The sequence below is a fragment of the Echinops telfairi genome, unplaced genomic scaffold (assembly GCF_000313985.2).
Source record: "Echinops telfairi isolate 266 unplaced genomic scaffold, ASM31398v2 ScPeMD7_7407;HRSCAF=8445, whole genome shotgun sequence".
NCBI classification, from domain to species: domain Eukaryota; kingdom Metazoa; phylum Chordata; class Mammalia; order Afrosoricida; family Tenrecidae; genus Echinops; species Echinops telfairi.
Window position 1 is genome coordinate 3968854 of NW_022111307.1, and position 7880 is coordinate 3976733.

The following is a 7880-nucleotide window of genomic DNA, read 5'->3' on the forward strand; positions in this document are numbered from 1 at the left end:
TTGTTATGTTCACGCACACTACGGCAGTCATTGTGTCTGTGAGGTTCTTCCTCTTTCCAGGACGCTCTACTTTTAGCAAGCAGGGTCTGCTTCTCTAGTGACTGAGCTCTCCTGATTCCATGTCCAAAGTATGTTAGATGAAGACTCACCATCCTAGCTTCTAAGGAGCACCCAGGTTGTCCTTCCGATACAGATGTGTTTGTTTATCTGGAAGTCCATGACCCTTTCCATGTTGTTTGCTAAAACCACCATTCAAGTGCATGGATACCTCTTTAATCATTTTCCAGCTTTCACATGTATATTCTTTAGTAGGTTTTCCAATTTGATGCAACTGTAAATGCACTTGCATTCTCATTTTCAAATTGTTCGTTGCAAGGGTGTAGAAATGTAATTGATTGCTACATACTGTCTTGTAGGTTTTCTGAATGGTTTCCCTGGAAGGGGGTTAGATTAGTCAAATTAATTTTCTGCCTTTATTTAGATAATCATTTGGGTTCTATCTTTTATTTTGTTACTGATTTTCATAAATGGAACCAAATTTACATTTATGGGATAAATACCACTTAAGCATGTGTCTAATTTTTATGTATTGCTAGTGCTCTTTCTTATATTGCTTCAATATAATACTGACTTCTTTTCCTTAGCCTATAAAATACTAACATTTCTTACAAAACTCACAGTCATTAAGTCAATTCTGACTCATGGCGACCCATTTCTTGCATAGCAGCATAGAACGAACTTTCTCTTTAATTTCATGACATCTTTGGAAAACATTGTCCTTTTTTTTTTAGCTCCGTCTCCTAATGCCAATTTATAACTTAACTACAATGAAAACTAGTCTGGTTAAAAATCATAAAGGACCTTCCAACTGTCACAGTCCACGAGTACTTGCTAGCCCTTAATTTATTGACCCTTTGAACATTTTACACAGTTGGCCACTTTCTTTCTGAAACATCTAAATCGCTAATTTTTTAAATATATTTTTGATTGCATGTGTTAAACTTTCCTTTGTGGTCACTTCTTCCCGGCCTACAAATTTTTGGTGCCCCGTAAGGTTCTCTCTTCATTGCTCCTCTCGGTCTGTAACTTGTGTCTGAAATCTCGTAGGCTCTCATCGTTTTCACTGTCATCGCTATTCTGGTGACTGCTGTATGCCTAGATCTAGACCAGCATAACGAAGGACAGCCTAGGCATCTCTACTTGAAAGTGTCACAGGATTGAAAATTACAGTGCATTCTGTCTAACAGCAAGGCCATTCATGTCCCTAGTCCATGTTCACAGGGAATTCACCAGAAGGTTACTCCACGTGGGGACTCTGCGAATGGATTTTGGGCTTCCATTATTATCCATAGCCTTCTGAAAACCGAGTGTTTATAATTTAAGCTCTGATACCATTGCCTCCAAATTTGGATTTTATTATTTACAATTCTTGCATCACGCAAGTTGATGTGCTTCTTCAATGTGGACTTAGCGGTTGCCTCACTACCTTATCATTTGATCTCCCTTATGACCCATTTTGAAGCTGTTTCAGTTCTTAATATTTTCTGCTTTCATTTTGATTGAGGTATTTCTGTTTTGTCTAGTGATTGCTGTTGGTATTGTGTGTGTGTGGTTTATTCCTGTTTGTGTTTTGTATGTTTTTTTTTGTATATGAAAGCCAGAATAGGTAGATCTATAGAGATTGAATTAATTACCCAGGGGCATGGCAGGGGAGGAGGGAGAAATGGGAAGGTAACATCACTGAGTATGAGAAGAAAAGGTTCTGAATTTGATTGTGGTGATGACTGCACAGATCTTCTCTAGAAGCGTCCCTGACTCGTCCAACCAGTTTTTGTTCCAATCTGAAGTAAATGTGTGAAACTTAAGAAAATTTAAAGAACTCCATGGATGATTTAACAAATGCCTTAACTTACTATGAGAGGTTAGCTTATCATTGGTTTAAGGTTAGGTGCTGTGTAGCAAAAAGAGATATTTCAGCATTTTACCCTACGCTTGGAGAACATTTAGTCTTACCCAAGAGACAGAAGTGGATGCAGTGGATGCAGAGGGTTAAGGAAACTCAAAGGAACATGGGCTTCATTCTGCCCGGGAAGGTGGTAGAGAGGAGTGGGGAGGCTTCACACTGGGCTTCTGAACTGAGGCAGGGAAGTGAAGAGGACTTGAACAATTGGAAGAGCCTATTAGGGACATGCCTGAGCTATTAAGAAAAGTTACTCCAGAATGTGCAGGGAGGATGTTTGGTAAGAAATGGGGGAAAAGTAGATGGAGTTGATGTTGAGGCTAGGATTTAAAGTGTGTTGATTGGCACCATGGGAGGGTAGTCTGGAATTTCATTCTATAGGGAAGAGGAAGCTAATGAAGTTGTGAGTGTAGTAATAGCATCAGAGCCATATTTTAGAAGTAAATACTCAACCCAGTCACTGTGCCTGGTGTTTACACAGTTATTTATTTGTGTAATATCTGAGCTCCTCAGAGGCAGTAAAGTGAAAAAGATCTTGCGAGACCATATCTTCTTTTTCCTAGTCTGGTGGGTGTTGTCCCTGTATTTAAAAGTAAAACGACATAATGAATGTCACTGATTTACACATGAAAAACCATTTTAAAATGGCAAATGTTTTATGATATCCACACACATAGACAATTTTACACACACAATTTAAAACAAAACAAGACAGTGAAACTGCACAGGGGAGATTCACCGGACAAAGCTCAGCCATCTCTATCCAGGGTTTCTTTCTCCACATTCTCCTGTCACTGTCCCTTGTCAAAAAGAGGTGTCACTGGTCCTAAAGGCAAGAGGGAAAATGTACATTCAACAAACAGGAAAAGGAAACGACACACAAAAAAACCCCACCAACAGCCATAGGTGGCGGGTGTACAGACTCTCTTCGACTTAAATATCACCCCCGCCACCACCATTCACTCTGCTTCCTGAGGTTGTAGTCGAACTGAAGCGAAGAGGAGTTTTCTCGTGGTATGGAACCCACGACTCTTTCAATACTTCCAATCAGCTCTGGGACCCCTTTTCCCCTGAAGACACTATTCTCTTCCCTAACCAGAAGAAAGAGCTCCCTCTCCTGCTCTTACCAGACACACCGATAGCTGGGAACTTCTCATGCTGGGACTGCTTGGGACAGCCTGCAGGAGGGATCATGTTACCAGTGCAGAGCCTTGGGTATCTAGCCTCTTTGGGCATCGATTTCCAAATTGTACACAGTCTCTGTGTGTGTGTCTGAGGGGGGAGTTGTAAACTACAATCTTGTGGAGAGTGAGAAGAGAATCTTAGAACTCTGTATGAATATTTTCAAACTAGAATAAGAAATAAATGAACATTTGCTAATCTTTAATGTATACATGGAGAGGAGTATGTGCATATAAAATAGAAATAAATGTATTGGGGTAGATGGTGAAAATGTTTTCTTGGTGAGGTTTGATTTAAAAAAATTTTGCAAAGAAGAGGAAAGAATCTTCCTTGCCTAGGCTCTGGGCCCATTCTAAAGTTCAGCTCTCCAATCCCCATTAGAAAGCTTCTCTACCCTTGTACCAGCTCCCCATGGGTCCATGATAACCAAAGCCTTACAACAACCACCTCAAGTTGCTGCTGCTGAAGACTGTGGGTTAGTGGGCAGGAGTTGAGTGATCATTTGCTTTGCAGAGCACAGCTTCAGCAATGCATCTCTACCATCTAAGTCAAATGTGACTACAGAGATAAAGAAGATTAAACTTTAAGTCTGAGACCCAGCTGCCCAAGGGCAATTCAAGACCATAACTTCTGCCTATAGGATTACTGTCCTTTGGTATAGAATCCACAGAAAGAGGTTTGATTTATTACTGTGGGATCATGGGCATTATTCTAGTGTATGGCACCACTAATGAGAAATCTTTTGAAAACACTGGACAGAGAGCATCAAAGAGAATGCCTTGGCTGGGGTGAAGTGCCTCTTGGTGGGGAACAAGTGGAGGCCCCGAGGGAGGTGCAGAGAGAGCAAGCCAATAACTTGATTCAAGAGCATGGAGTAAGATCTTTCAAACGAAGTGCCAAATTCAGTATGATTGTGGATGAGGCCTTCAGTTCCTTGGCCCAGGATATCTTGCTCAAGTTAGGAGGCCAGCAGTTGGTAAACAGCAACAAGGCTGGGGCACTGACCTAAAAACCTGTGAGAACAAGGACATTCACAAGTACTTCCTGGGTTAAGGTCTCTTGGCTGTCTCCTTATCCTGAGCCCTGATGAAGGTTCAGCCCTGATCCCCAAGGAAGTCAGAACTAAGGGCCTGGGCAGGTGAGAAACAATTAAAAGGTAAGTAGGAGTTAAGTGAGGAGAGAGTAGAGAGACTTTGTTAGTGTTTTTTGCTGATCAAAGATCTCAAGGTTTTTTTTGTTTGCTTTTTTTTTTAAGGTTTCATTATCTGTATCATGATAGCTTATCAAGAAGCCCTGGTGGTTAAAAGAGCTCAGCTGATAACCCAAAATTGATGGTTTGAACCCATTAGCCACTTCATAGGTGAAAGATTTGCAGTCTTAGAAACCCCAAAGAGCAATTCTCCTCTGTCCTATGGGGCTTCTTTAAGTCCAAAGCAACTCAATTATGTTGGGTAGGTTTTTCTTGCCACAGCCTTGATTCTAGCAATTCTATAGGAAATCTTGAAATTAGCTAGTGTGAATTCTTACACTTTAGTCTACATCAATTTTCTTATGATTATTCTAGTGTTTTGCCTTGCCAATATGAACTTCAGAACCTGCTTCTTTTTAACTACAAACACAATCTTACTGGACATTGGATGGACATTTCATGAATTCTATAGGTGAATTTGTAGACAATTGATATCTTGATTATATAGTATCTTTCAACCCATGGGCATGGTATGTCTCTTCATTTGCTTTAAGATTCTAGCAATTTATCTTCAGATAGTTAAATTATGATTGTGTTCTTTTACCCTTAGTTATTTATTTTGAAAGTTTATTTTTTTAAAATTTTATTGTGAAGAGGAGCTGATATCAGAGGCTCAAGTAGGAAGAAAATGTTTTGAAAATGATGATTGTAACATATGCACAAATGTGCTCGATTCAATTGATGTGTGGATTGCTATAAGAGCTGTATGAGTCCCTACTAAAATTATTCATTAAAAAAAGAAATGCAAAACAAAATAAGAGCTTTAAATTAAAATATATACATATATAGTGGAGTATCAGGAGCTGAGGTAGCATTGCCCACATAAAGAGCTCTCTGTGTGATGGACACATTTATGGGTGATAAGGCCAAGTTGGGGGACTGGGATGAGAAACTGGGTTCTGCAGCACCTCAGGGTTCTCTGGTTATTTTTTGGACAGAAAGTGCAACTGTGCTCATGACGGGGTCACCCATTTGTGAGAGCCCCTACCCAAAACTTGCCTCCCTTGTCGGTGGGCACCAACTCCACACCAACCCCCCATGTTAGTGGCCCCCCAACCTGGGGAGATGCCCTGTCCCTCAGGGCATCCTAGAGATGCCTGAGCAGACTACCGGAAGCCCTGAGGGCTGGAACCCACATAGGCCCACGGGGTAGATTTCCCATTGGGGATGATCCCTAGCTGAGGACCAGCTCCCTCCCCTGGTGACAGGATCGTGATTGGGCTCTACAGATAGAAAGCCCTAGCTAGTTGGAGAGGGACTCAACACTGGGAAGAAAGGTGAGGTGGGAACCCACAGCACAATGGCTCCTGGATATTGTTAGATTGGTTCCTATCTTCTTTGGAGAAAGGAAACACAAAACTCCTTCCTCTGCCAAAGGAAATGGAACCCAGCATTCCCTGCTCTCTCAGTGGCTTGCCCACGGCTGGCTGTGTAGCCAGCAAAACTAGAACCAGGGATGAGGCAGATAACCCTCTGATTGGAAGCTCCCTCTTCCATGGGACATCCACTAGAATAGCCCATATCCAACCTAGGACCACACATAAGGAGTGGATGTTTCTGAGTTGTGCAGAAATCCACTGTTTTATTCACAATAACAGAAATGGCTGCACTTTCCTTACACCGTATACAGGGTTGCCAATGGACTCTGGTAGATTCAGTATACCCCTTACTTACCCCAACAGCCATAACCCCTAGACCCTGTTCCCTCCATCTCAGTAACACACACTCTACTTTAATCAAGGAAATCACATCTCCCATAACTCTCTTCTCCAACTCATAAAAAATTCTTATACTCAACGAGTAGGCTTCTTATGATTAATACTACCACTTAAAGCCTACTTCTAAGCACCTATACCCTAATCCCCCTACTGACCCAACTAACACTCCCTCTTAATCTACACACAAGACACAGGACCTATTGGATCCTCTTCTAATCTAAAGAACCAGCTCCACCTCCCTACACATCCCAGAAGAGTATGAACCACTTTCAGCTCAACCAAGATGCAACACAAACAACAGCCAACATCAGTAGCTATTATAAAAAAATCTAGAGATATGAAAGTCAATTACTTAAGATGACCCAAATCCGACAGTTTGAACTGCCAGAGAAAGAATGCATAAGAATGCTGTCAGAGGATCAGTTCTGAAAACTGATGAAAAATAGAGCTACTAGAATCCTCATATTGAAGGGAAATCCAGGAGTTAAGGAATGATATAGCAGAAATGAAAAAAAGTGAATGATCTCACCAATCAAACAGTGAAAGAGGAAAACTGGATCCGCCATATTGAAGATAACCAAGCAGAATTCAGCAAATAAGACAATCAAATAAAAAGCAAAATAATCGGAAGAAAGCCCAAGGATAATGTGGGATTCCATAAAGCAAAACAATATTTGAATAATTGGGGTCCCTGAGTCGGAGTAAATAAATTAGGCTCCAGTTAAAATAGTAAGGGAATACTTGGAAGAAAAATTACCTCAACTCACAAAGCAGGAGATGATAACCATTCAAGAAGAGAGACACCAATCAGATTAAACTCCTCCCCCCCAAACAAAAACAGACACATCAAGGCATATAGTAGTTGTCAGAGATCCAATTTCAAGGAAAAAGAGAGAATCAAGAGGGCAGTTAGAGAGGGGAAAAAACTCCGTCACATATAAAGGTAAACAGAAAAGAATCAACTCAGACCTCACTACATGACTACGCAGGAAAGAAGGGTTTGGAGCAACATCTAGCTAAAGTGGAAAGACAACAACTGCAATTCAACAGTCCTTTATCCAGCAAAGTTCTCCATCAAATTTGAGGGAGAAATTGAAGTTTTCTCAAACAAGCAAACCTTTGGATAATTCATGAAAACAAAACCAGCATTACAAAAAATACTTTTGTGTTCCTATGGGCAGAAAATCAACAACTGCAGCCCACAAAATGAGGCCACCATGGGGTGAAACACCACCCAGAAACCAACACATTGAAAACAGTACTCAAGACATCACAGATCCAATGGAAAAACTAACACAAGAATAAACTCACACACACACACCACCCCATGAAAGTGGAAGAAAGGAAAGCACAAATGGTAGGAGATGACAGCTACTAATCTACATTGATAGTTAGTCACAATGAATGTTAACGGTTTAAATGCATCTATTAAAAGACAAAGAGTAGCAAACTAGATTACCATTTCCCCGAAAGTAAAATATCCCCCGAAAATAAGACCTACTTACAGTTTTGCCTCTCGCTGAAATATAAGGCATCTACTCAAAAATAAGACCTCCCTGAAAATAAGGCCCCCCAAAGCTACTGTAACTCTGGACTCTGGACCATAGTGGTGGGCGCCGAAGCACAGCTCACTGTTGGCTGCAGTGCAGCCAGAGCAGAGAGGAAGTGTGAGGTCTCTTTTAATAAAACAATAAACAATAAATGTGTACTGTATTCTTCTTCATGGAAAAATAAGACATCCCCTGAAAATAAGACCTAGCACATCTTTGGG

The 7880-nt window shown here is 40.9% G+C and overlaps 1 pseudogene; it reads left to right on the forward strand.

Annotated features, from left to right (window-relative positions):
* Positions 1-3152: 3152 nt before the first annotated feature.
* On the forward strand, positions 3153-4195 carry LOC101639259 (annotated as a pseudogene).
* Positions 4196-7880: the final 3685 nt, after the last annotated feature.